The sequence below is a fragment of the Xyrauchen texanus genome, chromosome 21, assembly GCF_025860055.1.
Source record: "Xyrauchen texanus isolate HMW12.3.18 chromosome 21, RBS_HiC_50CHRs, whole genome shotgun sequence".
Lineage (NCBI taxonomy): Eukaryota > Metazoa > Chordata > Actinopteri > Cypriniformes > Catostomidae > Xyrauchen > Xyrauchen texanus.
This window is the reverse complement of record NC_068296.1, coordinates 39,907,585-39,929,073: the sequence shown is the minus strand read 5'-3', so window position 1 is coordinate 39,929,073 and position 21,489 is coordinate 39,907,585.

Sequence of the window (21,489 nt, the reverse complement as noted above, 5' to 3'; positions counted from 1 at the left end):
TAGCATTTTAAATAATATTTATTTGATGTCATACATGTTCATTATAGAATGAGGGTTGACACAGTTTAATCCATAGCATGCTCTCCTTAAGATGTATTCAAAGATTTAAAAAAGACTGAATAAACACTAGGCACCAGGTCCCTCATGTCACTATTACAAAGTGACCCAGTAATATATATATATATATATATATATATATATATATATATATATATATATATATATATATATATATTACATTTAATGGTTAATTTCTGTAAAATTCAGCTTAAACTACTCAGACACACATTATTCCCATAGACTCACATTGGAAAAAAGCAAATGCTTTTGGGCAACAGTTGCTAAGATGGTATTGGTCAGAAACACTTTTGAGGCTTTTAAGAAGGGTCAATTTGTAGTATACTGTATATGTATATTCACTGATTCATTTCACTTGATGTAATACCAATGGTAAAGAAGTGTTTATGAGAACATTAAGAAGGCATTTAAAAACATTAAATTCATCATTAACAAAGGAATTATTTATACATGTATATATGTAATGAATTGGACAAATTTACACTTAATTAACTTTTTTGTATATAAGTGTTTTAGAAACTTTAATATACTTATATATAACTACATTAGATCAAGAAAAATACATATTTAGCAATTAATTAGTGCTTTATTAAGACTTTTATTAAGTATTAATTGTTTTAATAGTAGGTGATTCTAGAACAGTAATAAAACATGAATTAACTAAGCATAAATGCATACATATTTTATTAACTATGGATTTATGCCTTATTAATGTTCTCATATACATTTATTTCCTTCACTGTGTTGCATCAACTGAAATACATTAGCTAGGTATGGTTATCAAGTTTTTTACTAAGGATCAGAAATCATTATCAAACTGCTTATACATATACACTTATAAAACAATAATAAATTGTTTGCTGCAGTGAATATAAACAAATATCATACTATTTGTATGTAGCATATTAATGCATTAGTGGTGTAGGAACAGTCATTTATAAATGTTCAATTAACTATAAAGCAATGCTTTACAAATGCTTAATACATGTAGTTATTAAAGTGTTAATGCATTTTTATTCCACACTTGAGATCTTGGCAAACCTAAGCACAGTTTGAGACATTACTCAGAACTTGTTGAGAACTCGAAAGAGACACGTGAGATTACAAGGTCTTTTTCTCAGGAGAAACATCTGACATTTAGATTTCATTGCTCTCTAGGAGAAGCAACTGAGATATTAATGGGATCTTATTTCTTTTTTCCCTATGTGATTGTATTAGGCCACAAACAGCAACTTAAGAATAGAAGATTCCTTTGATTTTAAAATATTTCTTGCTGTTTCACAAATAGATAACACAATTCACACAACCTAATTTGTTTAAAGGTAGCTCTCTTCATGACACGCAGTAGGTTTAGCAGTAATATAACTACACTGCTGAAATAAATACACACTCAAAAAGTAATCTGTGTTTGTACAGGCCTCTCTATTGATATTTCAATGGCCCTCTGGAGACATTCACTCCAGGAGAAGCACTTCTAACCCCCCAGTTCCCCTTTCTATACTCTTTCCATATTTTGTTTTGTGAACTCTCTGAAGGAAAGGCAGTGTGCAGAGGGGACCTTTGATAACTCAAACACAGGGCAAGATGCCAGCAAAGAGAGACTGTGTAATCTGACGGGGAACATAGCCTGGAATCAAACAAAATTAATAAATAATCACAGACAGCGAGGGTCTTTATATCTGCGGTTCACGTCCGCAGAGGATTGGCTTGTCAGCCTCAGCGATTTATCTGGCGGCGGAAACTATCTTGTTTGGTTTCTGTGGCTAAACATTTGAAAACACTCAAATCCATGTGTTATTGTACAGTAGCACGACTCTTAATAGCTTTTCACACACCGTCAGATTTTACTAATATCTTTAAAAAATTTAATGAATTACTTTTTATCTCTTCAGAGAAAGTATTAAAATAACAAGCAAAATAATATTAAGTAATATTAAATCGTGCCTAGCATCTAATAATTCTGAGAATGTGGCAATTGCAAACTGGATCCAATAGAGTCTACTACAGATGTACTCACATAGACAAAAAAAATCAAACATCTGATACAGTGTACTTAATGATTGAAAGACCATATTCACATTTGTTGCTACTAAGGTTGGGGTACGGCTACACTCTAAAAGTTTTAATGTAAAAAAGACTGCAAAAATACTAGAGTAAAAAGTTACCTTAAAATATACAGTAAAAACATTATAATATATGTAATTTTACAGTAAAATGTAGTAAAAATGACCTTTTTTAGATGTAAAAAATATTATTTTAACATATAATTAAAGGTAAAATTTTATATCATGTTTAACAAGACATGTACTTTTTATGGTAAATTATTACTAAAATGATGGTAAAAAATTCCCTGCATGACAATCACATTTCATTATATTTATGGGAATAGTTATGTTTCTTCTTATTTTTAATAACACTTATCTACACTGGGGTGTTCTGTGTTATTTTTGATGTTGTTGATTTAATGTTTATTGCATTATTTTAATTTCACGTGTGTTACTCTGATGGTGTTTAGTGTTTGTGTGAGTGACACTGAACACTGTCTCTACATGTTTATTTAATTATTTTAATTTCACATGTGTTACTCTGATGGTGTTTGTGTGAGTGACACTGAGTGCCGTCTCTACAGGTTTATTGCATTATTTTAATTTCACGTGTTTCTCTGATGGTGTTTAGTGTTTGTGTGTGTGACACTGAACACTGTCTCTACATGTTAATTGCATTATTTTAATTTCACATGTGTTACGCTGATGGTGTTTAGTGTTTGTGTGTGTGACACTGAACACTGTCTCTACATGTTTATTTAATTATTTTAATTTCACATGTGTTACTCTGATGGTGTTTGTGTGAGTGACACTGAGTGCCGTCTCTACAGGTTTATTGCATTATTTAAATTGTATTTATTTAAATTTTGATCATTGCACCTGGAAGGTCCACTATTGATGAACTTCATGCCCTTCTGTAATTAATACTGTGATTAACAATACATTATAAAGTGAAAAGCAGATTCTTACAGTTTCAGAAGTTTAAAGTATTAAGGCTATATCATAGTAATAAAAACAGTATTGCACCGTAAAATATACAGGAATCAAAATTACATACCATAAAGACTGAAACGTGGTTAACGTATTTTTACATTGAATTTTTTGCAACCACAGCTGCCAGTTTTTGTTTTTTTTACCGTAAATTCAACAGGATTTTACAGTGTAGGTTTAAAGTTAGGGTAACCTGTAGGGTTTGAGATAACAGTGTTACAGATTGAATTATATGTAGCCTAGGTACTGTTGGGCCTCATTTCATAAATCTTACTGATAAAAACCACACCGAAATCAAACAAAGGGAGTACAAAACAGACTACAAATCCTAAGAAGCCTTGCTCACTTTACAACTGTGTGAAATTCCAAAGGATCGAACTCTCAACTCCTATTGGATGAGGCACTCACCAGAACGCCCCTCAACCATGATGTCATCGGGAGTAGAAATACCTCTGAGGTCCTTCTGAGCATTGCTTCCAGTGACTTTGCATGCCATATATAGACGCAGCTCATCGCTGCTCTCAGGTGTAGTCTCGTGGCACAAGGAAGTAACGTACGACTTGAAACTGTGGCCATACAATCTCCATCTTGCCTGTACGAGTTGACATTCGCGGCCATACTCTCTGGCCGTAAATCTTGCGTGACGTACTCTCCACGAGAGTCACGTCCGCCATTTTGTGTCTGTCACTCTCACATACACACACACACACATACCTTCCTCATGTGTAATATGCTTATTTTGGTTACCATATCTAATCATGTCACTGTTTAGTTTGTAGTTGTAAGACGGAAGTTTATTGACTGCATTGTATTGATTATTAATTTATATTACTGCATCAATAAACGTTGTTATATTTCAAAGAGAAGTGTTTTGGTTTGTTTCACATACACATGTCAAAGGCTGGCAGGGGATGCCAGTGCTCGGATTCAAGCCTTCATTCTTCCCTTTTGAAAATTGATGTTCTCCGGACATCGATTATTCCTAAGAGAACAATCTACTATTGAGACTGTTAGACTCTCTGATTATAGTCCCTGATTCCATGGTGGTTTCCCGGCGATATTAATCCTTGTTTATATTCTATTGATTTTGATAATTGACAATTATCTTTGATGATTGTTGATTTAAAGGATTATAAAGCTAACATTGATTCTAATCAATGTTCTATATATTTTAATAATTAATAATTATCTTTGATAGTAATTAATATTGTATTGAATTTGATAATTGATGGTTGTCTTTGATGATTGTTGATTTAAAGGATTAAAAAGCTAAAATTGATTCTAATCAGTGTTCTATTGATTTTAATAATTGATCATTATCTATGATTATTATGAATTATTGCTAATAACCAAACCCGCACCTAAACGTAGAGCCCTCCAGTACTACTAATGTAATTGCAATGTTAATAAACACAAATGCAATTACGCACTAAGTCTAGGCACACACGCATTGGTGAAACCGTTTGTGCAAAGCACAAATTGGCTGGGTGAGGGTCAGGTGCTATTTAATTCTGAGATTCTTCTCTGGTTATTGTACCATCTGCGTCATATTATATATTCAATTTCATTTTAAGCAATGTCGATATAAATGAAGACAGCCAATTCATAAGATTTTATTTTGTTTAAATGGGCCATATACAATGTGTCCCCTACAGTACTTGTCGCCTGTGGTGCTCCGAACCACGATGTATGTGTTGTATGTTCTCTGTTGGTCTCTCTGGGACTGTTGGCTCTTGTCCTGCTTGCCTGTGTCTCACCTGCTTGAAATATGCTTTGCTTTCCCATTGTTCATTGTTTTATAATGTATTGTTCTATGTTTCTCTGTTTAATGTTTTTTGTTTTATTTCTTTGCAGCATCTTTGAGCTTGGAAAGATGCTATAAAAAATAAACTATTATTATTATTTTTATTATTATTATTAATCATATTGATATTCTGACACACAAATCATGGCTAATAGGCCTGTTAAAATTAAATGATAGTTCTTTGATATCTTCTTCTGGTGGAATCCCAAACTGCAAATACAGGAACTGAGTTTAGATTTTGCGCAGAGAATAGACGTAGTTCTCTAAGGTGCATTAGCGCAGTGACCTCAGGAAAAAAGAAAATAGCACTCTGAGCCACTTCGTTAAAATATAATAGATGCACAGTTTGCGGGCCTACACCCCCAGATAAACACTTCCTCCCATGCCAACTTGCGATTTGTACTGGCATGAAAATTGCACCTAAAATTTGGACTCCCATGAAAATTGCATATGACACAGCACACAGTCATGGAGGCTTAGCGCTGCACTTAGCGTGTTAAGTATTAAACAGTGAATTTTACATCTAAAAAAAAATAATTCAAATTGAATTCTATTATTCAAATTGTGCTATCACCTGTCCATCCATTCACAGCCGGTAGGTGGCCAGTCCATCACACGGCTAACACAAACATAAACATTCTCAAATATGGGCAATTTACACTTTCCAGTGCATTGTTTTTGGACTGTGGGGGAAACCGGAGCAAACCCACAACTACACACAGAAATGCCCTGGACAAGCTGGGACTCGAACCTGGATCTTCTTGCTGTGAGGTGACAGTGCTGCACACTGAGCCACCTTGCCACTTATCCACTTATGCCGCTATGAAAAATTTAAAAGTTAGTAGTGTACAGTAGCTACTTTTAGTTAACTGCTACCCAACACTGGTACACAATTAAAATTCAATTGAAAATTAAAATGCTTTTTTAAAAAAAATTTATAAGGACAGCATTTAAAGACGCCTGATATAAAATGGTACTGCTAAGTGATAATTCATTTGTAGTTATTGCATTATATCTTTGTATTCCACTCAAGCATCATCATTCAACATTAGTTTCTGCATGCATACATGTACAGAGTGATGTGACACATGATGTGTGTTTTATTTAACTTATTTTGATGAAGTATTATATTTTGTGAATAAACTGGCACATTGAGATAATACGGTAGATGGTTCCCAGCATTGAAAGCGATTTTCATGAGGTAACTTTTTTAATGTTTATATTTTCCACTCTATCTGTTTACAGAAGAGTGGGTATTAAAAGAGAGATTACGTTTTACCCTGCCAGAATGAAATCTAAACAGAAAATCACTGTTATTTCCAGAGCAGATGATCTAAATGTTTATTTTAATGTATTATAATTTCACGGTATATTATGAATAGCGATTTATTTAGCTTGTCTTTTAATAAAACCCTGCTGAAAATATCTCTTGTACGGGTTTGTTATTGTGGCAAAGATGCTTCTAATGTTCTTAATCCATATGACTCCAGTGATTTAATCCATGTCTTCAGAAGTGATATAATAGGTGTGTGTAAGAAGCGGATCAATATTTAAGTCCTTTTAAATGTTCAGTATGCATACTTTCACTTAAGTATAATTTCTGAGTACTTTAAAAAAATGAATTTTTTTAATAAGTAATGAAACATTATTTCATGGACATGTGAGGAGTTGCGTTTGACAGCGGTCTAGAGTTTGTTAGAACAATAATGTTGATGGGACAGATTATTTAAGATGATTGCATAAAGAATATTTTAAAGGCAAAATACACTGAATTAAATAAAAAGGGAGTTCAGAATGACCGTTTTGTTACACCTTTCAGCCCTCTGACAGTGGAAGGTAAAGTCTATGAGGGAATTTGGCATTGGGATGATCACTTCTCAATAGAATGCACCCATGTGTCATGTACTGTATATGTTACAGGGAAGCCAAAGCAGTGAAAACCTTTAAAATGATACAATTATTGGCTTTACTCACACAAGGAGATGCGCTAAGGTGCGGTAACACACACCGGCTGTGAGCCACCACAGCGTGATAATGTACTGAATGATGCGTGCAAATTCGGGATGCTTCGCTACCCGATAAAATACAGGACAACAGGCATCCCACATGGGATAAAATACGGGTCAGATTGTCTCAAACAGGACTGTTGTAAAACCTAGCAGCAAGAAACATTGCATATGCCACCTCTCTCATTACATTGTCTGTGACGAATGTAATACTTGATACTGCCCTCATGAAAACATCCATTGCTAAACTCTCAGGCATGGTGAGTTTGCATCGTTACTATGACAACTAACGCGGACGTGCAGACAAAAGCGACTACTTTCAGAACAGATCAAATCTATCTGTCCACATATAACCTGCAATTTGAAAAGTCAGTTTAAGAAAAATGGACTTGAGAATAAATCAGATTTTTCCTGCAGTATGAACAAAGTCTGTTTATTACAGAGATGGGATTGTGGGCGGAGCAGAAGGTCATGTACTCTGTATGCATCAAAATCACACTGAACAATTTGAAATAATTTAGGTGCAAATTTGATTTTTTTTATTTATCTTTTAAAATGTAAATTTACTCATCATTTTAAAAATACATTTGAAATAATTATTTAATATATTGATTAAATTTTTTCAATTAATTATTATAAAAACCTTATTAACATGGGTTTATAGAACTGGCTACTCATAAAAAAAAACAAACCGAAATAAACAAGACTTACTTGTGAATAATTATATAATGATAACATTATGCAAATAAGCTGAGAATTTAAAGTGAGAATTGACATGATTCACTGTTGTCTGCCCTGTGTTTTGCCTCTGTCATCTATTCCTCCCGGACTACATTTCCCATAATTCCCTGCCCTCATCACTGCCAGCTGTCCTTGATTGTTTCTCTCCTGTTTCTCATTCACCTCATTAGTCTTTGTGTATTTAAAGCCCTGTTGTTTGCTCACTCCTTGTCAGTTGCTATGTGTGTTTTGTCCTTCAGTGTCCTTCCAGTGTTTCTTTTGTTCCTGTATTTACCCTGTTAATCTGTGCTTTGTTTATTTCATTAAATACTTTAAGATGTGTTTAGATCCAGCTCCTGTGACCTCTGTCTTTGTAACAAGTATCTTACCTGACGCTGAAATTACAGTGACCAGTCTTAACAGTTTCTGTGACCTGGCTCTTTTTTTTTCTCTCTCTCTCGTTGTATAGCAAAAAACTCTTCAAACAATATCCATATTGAAAGGTTCAGAGCAGACAGAAGATTTGCAGGCATTATCTATGATCTTAACAGTAGTTCATGCAGGTCAAAATACATGAGAGGAGAAGCTTTGTGTGATTAAAAATAATAATAAATTAAAGCTGCGAGCAGCGATGACGGGCCCAAGCCGGTGGCACCGCCACCCCCGTGCCTTTAGGGTTGCTGTGCACGATGGGCAATAACTTAACCTCGCTTTGACTGTCGAGAAGAAGATGTGTGCTGTAGAGCTCCAACGAACATTCGCAACGACAGCTCTCGACCTAGTTAGAAGCATTTCTTGTTTGCATGACATGTGGACTTAATAAATCCTTATCTTGAGCCAAATAAACAAGCTGACATTCAGTACAACCTGTGTCTTTTGTTTAGAACACATACAAATGTTATTTATGTACCGTTTTTGTACGGTACATAAATAAATAAAGCACCGTTTTTGAAGACTGCGCATGTGCGAATGTGCTCTACTATGTAAGAACGAGCCGATTATTGAATCTGGAAATGGGTGGGGCCTGTAACACCTTTAGGAACCAAACGTGCAACACTCATAAATACCGGTTGTAAATCACATTCCCTCACTCGTCTTTGAGATGGCTTCACGTGTTTGGATCGTCGGCAGTTCCATCATCCGCACACTGCATACTCGCTTCTGTGAGCAGCGCCTGGACGGAAACCTCGGTCTTCAGTGTGAGATCACCTGGGATGGCAGAGGAGGCAGACTCTGGGAGCAGCTGTTTCCAGCTCTGCGCTCTCTCAGGGCCAAAGCTACAGCTCCAGATATTCTCATTATTCACCTGGGAGGGAACAGTTTGTGTCGGGTGGGCCGCAACCGCCTCGATTTTCTTCGGGAAATAAAGAGTGACCTGACCGAAGTCTTACAAATGTTTCCCAGAACCAGGCTGGTGTTTTCTGGCATTTTACCCCGTCTAAATTGGAGAGGACAGACTGGCAGGACTGGCTATGGCATTGAACGAAGCCGGCGGTGGATCAACGGCGCCATGTCTGGCTTCTTGGCAGAGAGGCAGATGCGCTGCATTCACCACAGAAACATCGGCTTGTTCCATCTGTGCAGAGACGGAGTCCACCTGAGACCAGAGGGAAACCAGCTTCTGCCGAGCAACCTCCGAGAAGCTCTGCAGGTGGAACTCAGAAGATGAAGCAACAAATGTCCTTTTAAGGGCAGCAACAATGGCTCTTTTAAGAGCCACATTCACTCATTCAAATAAAAAGCATTTTCCAAGTGTGTGAAATTCGTTGTTCCTCACCTTACTTGATGTCAGGTTTCAGATGACTTGTTTTTAAATAAAAATGTCGATTCCTCTTATCCATTCCTTTGTAAGCATTTCAATATAACTTTCAAACCATTTAAGAATCGTGTGCTGTTTTCTGTGCTGACCACAATCCAAAACGTGCCATAAAGCAGCGGTTCTCAAACTTTTTTGTTTTGGTTTATTTATATAAAGACACAGAGAATATTACTTGCCTTACCGGATTAGAATTATAAAAAAAATAACTAGGGAATCACTAAAACGAGAGAATTATTCTTATTTGATGATACTCTCAAAACATTCCACAACAAATCCTTGAAATTGTATGATATTCAGAACAGAACACGAATAAAAAAAACGCTCTCTTTACAATCAAAATGTTTTTACATTTGCGATGTATTTGGATGCTAAACTATTCTTTATTATAGGCTTTGTACTTTACTCACGCTCCAATACCGACGTAGAAAATCATCCGCTTTACATGCGCAAAAATATGCTTGGAAACATCACAGTGGAGCGGTGCTTACTGTGAATGATACTGAATTGTACTACTGACTATTTAAACTAGGGCTGGGCGATATGGCAAAATATATTATCACGATATTTTTTTCCATATTGATCGATATCGATATTTGTTACGATATATAATTTAATAATGCTGCCCGTTTGAAAAGTACACTGATAATGATGCCTGAAGAAACCAGAAGGTTCAATAGTTGAACTATATAGTTTATTAACATAAATAAATAACAATGCAAACATTTAACTGTGCAAACATGGATTGGTTGAGAATATATTTTGTTATAAAAGAATATTGATAAACTTTAAATCTAAATGTTAACATTTTACTTGTAGCAAACACGCTTTATCTGCCTTGACAAAACAATGCAAGTTAGCTTGCCTTGTAACTGATTATAAAATATCAAACGAAAAGCTGTGACTACAGTACTATCACATCAAATTTCTTTGGCAGGGCAGCAAACATTTCAAAATGTTTGCAGAGGTACAACCAAGACAACAAATGTAAACAAGTGAACCACAAAGTCCCTGGCAGATTTAAGTACTTAACTGTCAGATAAATAAAATATTAATTGTGTACTGGTTTTAAATATCTCAAATGTTTTAGAGGTAGCAATCTGAGTAAAAAGTGCAAAATGTAAACATTGTAAACCAGTCACTATGCTACACCTTTTAGGTAGTGCTCGTCATATGTAACCCTAATTACCCTATTATAGGTTTTTTGCCAGAAAGACTAGTCTGCAAAACTTTTGGACGGAGTAACATTAACATGGGCCCGCATTTTCATACTCTCGGTGTGGTCGCTGGGATGGTACCTTTTCAGGTGACCGAAAAGGTTTTATTTGTTGTGTTTCCCGTCTTGGTTATCACCGACCGACGGCATATTTCGCAGACCGTCTTTATTTGCGCGTCGTCGCTTTTCAGATATCCAAACCACTTCCATATAATTGACGTCTTGTTACCTTTTTTGTCAACAATTTCCTCAGCTTTGGAAGATAGTTCGAGTTCATCGTTTCCACTCATTTTTTCTTTACACTCACTTTCTTCACTGCCGGCAAAGGGGCGTGTACAAGCAAATGGGCGTGTACTTAGACGCACAAGCCAAAATCTGCGTTCTGACTGGCTGTTGTCCGTTTATTTCTGCTTTGTAATAGGCTGTTAGGTCTATCCATATCGAGTAAACATGTCAAAAGTTTATCATCGTAGTCTAAATAAATATTATCGCGATGCCATATCGAGATCGTTTTATCGCCCAGCCCTAATTTAAACAGAGTAATTTTTATATGTTAGGTTTACTATTTTATTATTATATTTTATTGCGGATATAATGAACAGGCTGCGATGTCAAGATTGCAATGATGGAGTGTGTGTGTGTGTGTGTGTGTGTATTTGTAACCTTAAGTAATCATGGTTTATTTATTCATTTATTTATTCATTTGTTCTTTTATTTATTTATTATTTAACATGCATGTGTGCATTATTAAAAGTACCATTGCAGCAACGAGAACGGGTCTGAGCCAAATTATGTTAAAGATGTGTTCTGGTGACTGGCGTGTTTTTAAACCAATCAGATAAGAGTACATCGAGAGTTAGTGATTAGCTCATCTGATTGGCTACATGAAGAAGGTGGACCCGCCCTCCACTTCGCACTCCCGTTGGAACTACGTCATTTCAACAACAAATGGTAGATTTATCAGAAAATTAATCAGAAAGAAAATCAATCGCAAAGATCGCAAAACAATAATTATAAAAGTGGTTGTTTGCTGCCATTTTTTTTTTGTTTTCTTAAAAATGTAAAACACAAGCATCGATGTTTTATCACAGGTTTAGGCTACAATAAAAATAAGAGTGTGATTTCAAAGCATTTTGAAATTTGATCATCATTCTCGGACGTTTTGATACGTTCGGATCGATCAGCCCATCCCTACTTTCTTTAGACATATGTTTCATGTGTTGGTTTTAATAAAGACTCGGAGTACTCATAAAACTCACAGAACGAAATATGCGTCACACTTTACTGCGTTCTCAACAACATGTAAGTCTTCTTCATACGTTAAAACAACGAGAACACAGAAAATAGGCTTAGAACTCCACCTAGTGGTTATATTATAGAATTAAAGGAGAAATTACATGAGACAGCTTTATAACTGAAATGGCTTTAACTGAAATAGACTAAAGTTTAATATAACTATTCTGATAAGTGTATATTTCCAACATCATGTTTGTGTTATCAGTTTCTGTAAGTTTTTGTGACGTGTTTCAGAAAGATAATGGCTTAGACAGAGCAATAGTTTATTTTCATCTTAACCGGACATTAAAGTTGATCACTGCAATAATTCATAATTCAATATATTGATACCCGATTTCTTTATCAACTGTTTGTTCAATTGAGACATAAGGGGGTGATTTCAAAGCATTTTGAAAGTGACACACTTCCTTCTGCCAGTTGGTGGCGCTATAACTTTGACTCACAGTAGTCACATCCATGTGACACACTGCTGAAGTTTCATCGAGATCAGTTAATATATGCAAAAGTTATAACACACTTCCTTGCTTTTATGCTTCCTTTGTGTGCTTTTTGGAGCTTCAAAGTTCATTTGCAATGTGTTCCACATTCAAACCAAAATATCTGACTCTAGGTCAAAGTATGAAACCAATACCCCACTTTTGTCTGAAGGTGGCGCTACTGAGCCCCTGCACCAGGCATCAAAAAAGAAAATTCAAGTTTGAAGAGCTGCCACAACAACAGTATTTAAGATATCAATAATCCTTTCACACGTCTACATCTGCCGGGTGTTTACATTATACACATAAAGTTTGAAGTAAATCGTGTAACAATAAGTGGGTGATTTCAAAGCATTTTGAAAGTGACACACTTCCTTCTGCCAGTTGGTGGCGCTATAACTTTGACTCACAATAGTCACATCCATGCGATCGGCCTCTTACAGCAAACACACCGCTGAAGTTTCATCGAGATCAATTAATGTATGCAGAAGTTATAACACTCTGACTGTTTCTCGTTTCTCGCCATCAATTCGTTTCCTCGCCACGGCCAAACCGTTAGAGATATCAAAAATCTGCAGGCAATTTTTCATGCTCAATGTCTTGACATCATGCTGACCGAGTTTGGTGGCGATTGGTGGAATTCTCTGGGAGGAGTATTCCAAATTCCATTGCGTGCGTTTTTCAAACAACCCTAAATAGACGGTTTCCTGTTGGTCTGGGGTAAAAAGTAAAAGTATGAAGGATATATGAAACGATGAGATCTATATGTGTACCCAGTTTCATATTATTACATGCAAGCGTGTTTGAGTTATAGACCAAGTTTTCGGACCCTGTTCCAGGGGGCGCTGTCGAGCCCCCCTGCCACGCCCGGGTACCAGCTTCAGCCCGGCCCTAATGACCGCAGGTTCTGACCCGTGTGCAAAGTTTCAAGAGTTTTTGAGCATGTTAAGAGCCCCAAAAGTGCCCCGTAAGTCGTAAAAAAAAAAATAATAATAATAATAATAAATATAGCTGCGAGCAGCGATGGCGGGCCCAAGCCGGTGGCACCGCCACCCCCGTGCCTTTAGGGTCGCTGTGCACGATGGGCAATAACGTAACCTCGCTTTGACCGTCGAGAAGACATGTGCTGTAGAGCTCGCATTAGCGTGGGCTCTGCAAAAGTTCGCATGGAGGGCACATATCGACCACAAAGTATGCGTGAGCACCCTTCCGATACCTAAAATGAAAAATGAGACACCCTACGGTCTCATGGAGTTAATGGACACACGAAATAAGTACACAAGACTGAAAATTCATATGAAGTGTGCCATTTGAGACAGGGACAGTGCCTAGGACCGTGAACCACAATAGTCACATCTATGAGGTAATTCAAATGTAGAATAATTTTTGATGTCATAGGTCAATATCTTTTGCAGCACTTAAACGTGTTAATCCAGAAGGCCAGTATTTATCCGGAGGTCTCTGTTCAGGTTTATTAATGTAATTATAATTTACGCACTGCTGAAGTTTCATCGAGATCAGTTAATGTATGCAGAAGTTATAACACACTTCCTTGCTTTTATGCTGCCTTTATGTGCTTTTTGGAGCTTCAAAGTTCATTTGCAATGTGTTCCACATTCAAACCAAAATATCTGACTTTCTGTTGGTCTGTTTGTTCACTTGAGACATAAGAGGGTGATTTAAAAGCATTTTGAAAGTGACACACTCCCTTCTGCCAGTTGGTGGCGCTATAAGTTTGTCTCACAATAGTCACATCCATGTGACACACTGCTGAAGTTTCATCGAGATCAGTTAATGTATGCAGAAGTTATAACACACTTCCTTGCTTTTATGCTGCCTTTATGTGCTTTTTGAGCTTCAAAGTTCATTTGCAATGTGTTCCACATTCAAACCAAAATATCTGATTTTCTGTTGGTCTGTTTGTTCACTTGAGACATAAGAGGGTGATTTCAAAGCATTCTGAAAGTGACACACTTCCTTCTGCCAGTTGGTGGCGCTATAACTTTGACTCACAGTAGTCACATCCATGCGACCGGCCTCTTCCCGCAAACACACTGCTGAAGTTTCATCGAGATCAGTTAATGTATGCAGAAGTTATAACACACTCCCTTCTTTTATGTTACTTTTGATGTGCTTTTTGAGCTTCAAAGTTAATTTGAAATGTGTTCCACATTCAAACCAAAATATCTGATTTTCTGTTGGTCTGTTTGTTCACTTGAGACATAAGAGGGTGATTTCAAAGCATTTTGAAAGTGACACACTTCCTTCTGCCAGTTGGTGGCGCTATAACTTTGACTCACAGTAGTCACATCCATGCGACCGGCCTCTTCCCGCAAACACACTGCTGAAGTTTCATCGAGATCAGTTAATGTATGCAGAAGTTATAACACACTCCCTTCTTTTATGTTACTTTTGATGTGCTTTTGGAGCTTCAAAGTTAATTTGAAATGTGTTCCACATTCAAACCAAAATATCTGACTTTCTGTTGGTCTGAGCTAATGACTGTAAATTAGAAAGTTGTTCGGCCCGACGAGATCTAGAAGTGTTCCGAGTTTCATATTATTACATGCAAGCATGTTTGATATATGGACAAGTGTTTGAATCCCATTCCAGGTGTCGCTGTCGAGCCCCCTGCCACGCCCGGGTACCAGATTCAGCCCGGCCCTGATGGCCGCGGGTTCTGGCCTGTGTGCAAAGTTTCAAGAGTTTTCGAGCATGTTAAGGGCCCCAAAAGTCCCAGAAACCTTGAAAAACAATCGAACAATCAAAAAGCAAATCTAAACCCAACAGAGAACCCCCCCCCCCCCTCCCCACACACACACACACACACAAAAAAAATTTGGCAGGCCCATTCTGTCTGTCAGACAGAGAGACACTGAGAGAAAAAACACAGAAAGGGAGGAGGATTGGTCACTCAGAAAGAGAAAAATTTTAAGAAATCCACATTCAAACCACAATATCTGACTTTCTGTTGGTCGGAGCTAATGACTGTAAATTAGAAAGTTGTTCGGCTCGACGAGAACAATATACACGCCGAGTTTTGTAACTGTAGATAGAACTAACTAAGTTATAACACACTTCATGTGTCCTTTTTTAGTCATAAATCAATTTCCTCGCCACGGCCAAACCGTTCGAGATATCAAAAATCCGTCCGGAATGTAGCATCCTCAATGTCTTGACTTCATGCCGACCGAGTTTGGTGGCGATTGGATTCATTCTCTAGGCGGAAAATATATAATTCCAGAGCACGTGTTTCCAAACAACCCATAATAGCCGACTTCCTGTTGGGCTGGCGTAAAACTTAGAGCACGAAAGTTGTTCGGCCCGACGAGACCTACAAGTGTACCGAGTTTCATATCATTACATGCAAGCATGTTTGATATATGGACAAGTGTTCGAATCCCATTCCAGGGGGCGCTGTCGAGCCCCCCTGCCACGCCCGGGTACCATCTTCGGTCCGACCCTGATGGCCGCGGGTTCCGACCTGTGTGCAAAGTTTCAAGAGTTTTCGAGCACGTTAAGGGCCCCAAAACCTTGAAAAACAAAAATAAAAGCATTTTCACTCCTCAGCAAAATCAGCACCCTCCCCCAGACACAGAGAGACGTAGGGTCAGTGAGAGAGGGAGAGAAAATTCTCCAAAACATCCACATTCAAACCACAATATCTGACTTTCTGTTGGTCTGAGCTAATGACTGTAAATTAGAAAGTTGTCCGGCTCGATGAGAACAATATAATTCCTGAGTTTTGTGACTGTGGGTCAAAGTGTAAAGCAACCCCCCCACTTTTGTCAAAAGGTGGCGCTACTGAGCCCCTGCACCACGCCCGTTTCTGAAACTTTGCACATGTGTACTGGCTAATAAATGTGATGTGTCTGTCGAGTGTCATGCAATTTCAAGTATGCTAAGAGTCTCAAAAGCATCAAAAAAGAATATTCGAGTTTGAAGCGTTGCCGCGGCGACAGTATCGAAGATATCAATAATCCTTTCACATGTCTACATCTACCGTGTGTTTACATTATACACCTAAAGTTTTAAGTAAATCGGGTAAAAATAAGTGGGTGATTTCAAAGCATTTTGAAAGTGACACACTTCCTTCTGCCAGTTGGTGGCGCTATAACTTTGACTGACAATAGTCACATCCATGCGATCGGCCTCTTACAGCGAACACACCGCTGAAGTTTCATCGAGATCAATTAATGTATGCAGAAGTTATAACACTCTGACTGTTTCTCGTTTCTCGCCATCATTTCGTTTCCTCGCCACGGCCAAACCGTTAGAGATATCAAAAATCTGCCGGCAATTTTTCATGCTCAATGTGTTGACATCATGCTGACCGAGTTTGGTGGCGATTGGTGGAATTCTCTGGGAGGAGTATTCCAAATTCCATTGCGTGCGTTTTTCAAACAACCCTAAATAGACGGTTTCCTGTTGGTCTGGGGTAAAAAGTAAAAGTATGAAGGATATATGAAACGATGAGATCTATACGTGCACCGAGTTTCATATTATTACATGCAAGCGTGTTTGAGTTATAGACCAAGTTTTCGGACCCTGTTCCAGGGGGCGCTGTTGAGCCCCCCTGCCACGCCCGGGTACCAGCTTCAGCCCGGCCCTGACAGCCGCGGGTTCTGACCCGTGTGCAAAGTTTCAAGAGTTTTTGAGCACGTTAAGAGCCCCAAAAGTGCCCCAATAGTCGTAAAAATAATAATAATAATAATAAATATAGCTGCAAGCAGCGATGGCGGGCCCAAGCCGGTGGCACCGCCACCCCGTGCCTTTAGGGTCAGCTGTGCACGATGGGCAATAACATAACCTCGCTTTGACTGTCGAGAAGATGTGTGCTGTAGAGCTTGCATCAGTGTGGGCTCTGCAAAAGTGCGCATCGAGGGCACATATCAACCACAAAGTATGCAAGAATATGTAACGAGGCACACGTGCCAGGTCTTGTGTGTCACACTTGTATAAGGTTCAATATAATTCGATATGGGCCAACTGATCAGAAGATAAGGAGCGGCTACTGGAGAGAGGGAAACAACACAGCAGGTAGGTGAAAACCAAGAGCTTTTTTTTACTGGTTGGAATCTTGTATTTGTTGAAGAAATTCCTAATTGCAATTTGTCTGGAGCATGTAAATCTCAATACTGTAATTTGACAACATACAATGTATGATAATGCTTACAATCAAATCTCTTTTTTGAAATTCCAGGAAGTTGGACTCATCAACTCAAACAAATCAACTCAATTGACAACTGTTGTCATATACTTTGTATGAAAATGAAATAATAAAATGAAACTTGGAAAACTCAGACTCAGTTTGGTTATGACCCAATAACATTTTTAGAAACAATAAACAATGTTCTTAAAACAACATATTGCAACTTAATAACTCAAATCACTCTTTCAATTTAAAATGTAACAGTCTTTTCAGCCAAATGAATCAAATGTTCAAAATCCACTGAATTGATTCAGTTAGTGTCAGTTCAGAGTCAAATGACTCGGATCAAAAGAGTTTTTGACTCTTTAGAATCGTTCAGTTCAGAATCGATGTCTCTCCGTTCAAAGCTCGAGGAAAAATATGCAAAAACAAAGTCTCGGTCCAATTTGTCCGAAAACAAAAAGGTTTCCCATACCAGTTTCGATGAGTTCAAGATCAAAGTTCAATCAAATGGTCTCCGTGGGTGGCTCGCCTTTTACATACGCTCATATGTGTTGCACGTATCCAGGATGTTGATCACAATTTCTCGGAAGAAACACACATACAAAAAAAAAAAACAGCCTTGCAAAAACACAAGGCAGAACAATAATTAATCTTCCATTCAAACACTTTCATCAACAAATATCATGTATACACTTCAAACAACGCATTAACTCAATATCTTGACACTTACACACAACATTGTCACTTTTCATCGACTCGTTTGCATCTTCACATGTGACTAGCTTTAGCCCAACGTGCAAATTAACACTAGCTCACACACTATGCACAAGCGGCCTATATGAACTCTAATGTCACACTACTGATTTGCCGCTGCGTCTGCAACAGTTTCTTGTAAAATGTCAAGTCAATAAACAAAAAAAAAAACTCACCAAGGCAAGAATTTCACATCTTATTTTGCAAGAAGATAATTTGCGGTGCTTTTTGGCGCTCCGTGTATCTACATCGGTTTTTATTCTCGACATCGGCGTCAGCTCTTCAAAGTTATCACTTTCACTCAAATGTAATATTTTGATTGCATTCTAGTTTCTTTTCCTCAATATCTACTTTTTAATGAGGAGTATCTGCTTCGTCAGACTCGCTCGCTCTCTCCCAATGTTTTTTTGACAACAGCAGTGTGGCCCGCGCAGTCTCAGTGCGCTGCTACCACTGGCTCATTGGAGTGTCAGTCAATGCAGCACGCTCCATAAGTGGATGAAACACTTTCTCTTCTAAAGCACTCGTTGTTCTCTCTTATTCGCATTTTCTTAATTTTCCCATCTTTTTACACATCTCTCAACTCTTCTACTGGTAGCCTGGATCATCTGGGTTACAAATATCTCAGCTCTGTTGGTCCTTTCAATGTAAGTAAATGAGAAGTGGTGTGAAACAGATCAATAATTAAGTCATTTTTTACTATAAATCTCTACTTTCACTTTCACAAGCTCTTCTCTCTTAAGAGTTCCGTTTCAGTTGTTTTTTTTTTTTTTGGGTGATTTACTTAAGCATATCACCCCTCCTGAGCAGGGTGGACAATTTATAGTAAAAAATATAAAAATACTATATATACTACATACAATATATACTATTTATCTTTTTCACACCCACACCTATAATATCCCTTCTGAAAGTATGGATTAAACCACTGGAGTGTTATGGGTTACTGTTATGTTGCATTTATGTGATTTTTGGAGCTTCAAAGTTCCAACAGAGAAATTCCCTCCCCCTCCCCTCCCCACACACACACAAAAAAAATGGCAGGCCATTCTGTCTGTCAGAGAGAGAGACACAGAGAGAAAAAACACAGAATGGGAGGGGTCACTCTGTTTGTCAGGAATTCCAAGAAATCCACATTCAAACCACAATATCTGACTTTCTGTTGGTCGGAGCTAATGACTGTAAATTAGAAAGTTGTTCGGCTTGACGAGAACAATATACACGCCGAATTTTGTAACTGTAGATAGAACTAACTAAGTTATAACACACTTCATGTGTCCATTTTTAGTCCTAAATCAATTTCCACGCCACGGCCAAACCGTTCGAGATATCAAAAATCCGTCCGGAATGTAGCATCCTCAATGTCTTGACTTCATGCCGACCGAGTTTGGTGGCGATTGGATTCATTCTCTAGGAGGAATATACATAATTCCAGAGCACGTGTTTCCAAACAACCCATAATAGCCGACTTCCTGTTGGGCTGGCATAAAACTTAGAGCACGAAAGTTGTTCGGCCCGATGAGATCTACAAGTGTACCGAGTTTCATATTATTACATGCAAGCATGTTTGATATACGGACAAGTGTTCGAATCCCATTCCAGGGGGCGCTGTCGAGCCCCCCTGCCACGCCCGGGTACCATCTTCGGCCCGGCCCTGATGGACGCGGGTTCCGACCCGTGTGCAAAGTTTCAAGAGTTTTCGAGCACGTTAAGGGCCCCAAAACCTTGAAAAACAAAAATAAAAGCATTCTCATTCAACAGCCAAATCACCCCCCTCCCCCCAGACACAGAGAGACGTAGGGTCAGTGAGAGAGGCAGAGAAAATTCTCCAAAACATCCACATTCAAACCAAAATATCTGACTTTCTGTTGATCTGAGCTAATGACTGTAAATTAGAAAGTTGTCCGGCTCGATGAGAACAATATAATTTTTGAGTTTTGTGACTGTGGGTCAAAGTGTAAAGCAACCCCCACTTTTGTCAAAAGGTGGCGCTACTGAGCCCCTGCACCACGCCCGTTTCTGAAACTTTGCACATGTCTACTGGCTAATAAATGTGATGTGTCTGTCGAGTTTCATGCAATTTCAAGTATGCTAAGAGTCTCAAAAGCATCAAAAAGAATATTCGAGTTTGAAGCGTTGCCGCGGCGACAGTATCGAAGATATCAATAATCCTTTCACATGTCTACATCTGCCGTGTGTTTACATTATACACCTAAAGTTTTAAGTAAATCGGGTAAAAATAAGAGGGTGATTTCAAAGCATTTTGAAAGTGACACACTTCCTTCTGCCAGTTGGTGGCGCTATAAATTTGACTCACAATACTCACATCCATGCGATCGGCCTGTTAGAGCGAACCCACTGCTGAAGTTTCATCGAGATCAATTAATGTATGCAGAAGTTATAACACACTTCCTGTTTCTCTTTTCGCGCCATCATTTCGTTTCCTCGCCACGGCCAAACCGTTCAACATATCAAAAATCCGCTGTCAATATTTCATCCTCAATGTCTTGACTTCATGCTGACCGAGTTTCGTGGCGATTGGTGGAATTCTCTAGGAGGAGTATTTCACATTCCATTGCATGTGTTTTCCAAAGAACCCTAAATAGACGATTTCCAGTTGGCCTGAGGTAAAAAGTAAAAGTATGAAGGATATATGAAACGATGAGATCTATATGTGTACCAAGTTTCATATTATTACATGCAAGCGTGTTTGATTTATTGACCAAGTTTTCGGACCCCGTTCCAGGGGGCGCCGTCGAGCCCCCCTGCCACGCCCCGGTACCAGCTTCAGCCCGGCCCTAATGGCCGCGGGTTCTGACCAGTGTGCAAAGTTTCAAGAGTTTTTGAGCATGTTAAGAGCCCCAAAATTGCCCCAATAGTCGTAAAAAAAAAATAATAATAATAATAATAATCCTAACGAAAACAATAGGGTCCTACGCACTTTGTGCTTGGGCCCTAATAATAATCCTAACGAAAACAATAGGGTCCTACGCACTTTGTGCTTGGGCCCTAATTAAAGCTGCGAGCAGCGATGACGGGCCCAAGCCGGTGGCACCGCCACCCCCGTGCCTTTAGGGTTGCTGTGCACGATGGGCAATAACGTAACCTCGCTTTGACTGTCGAGAAGATGTGTG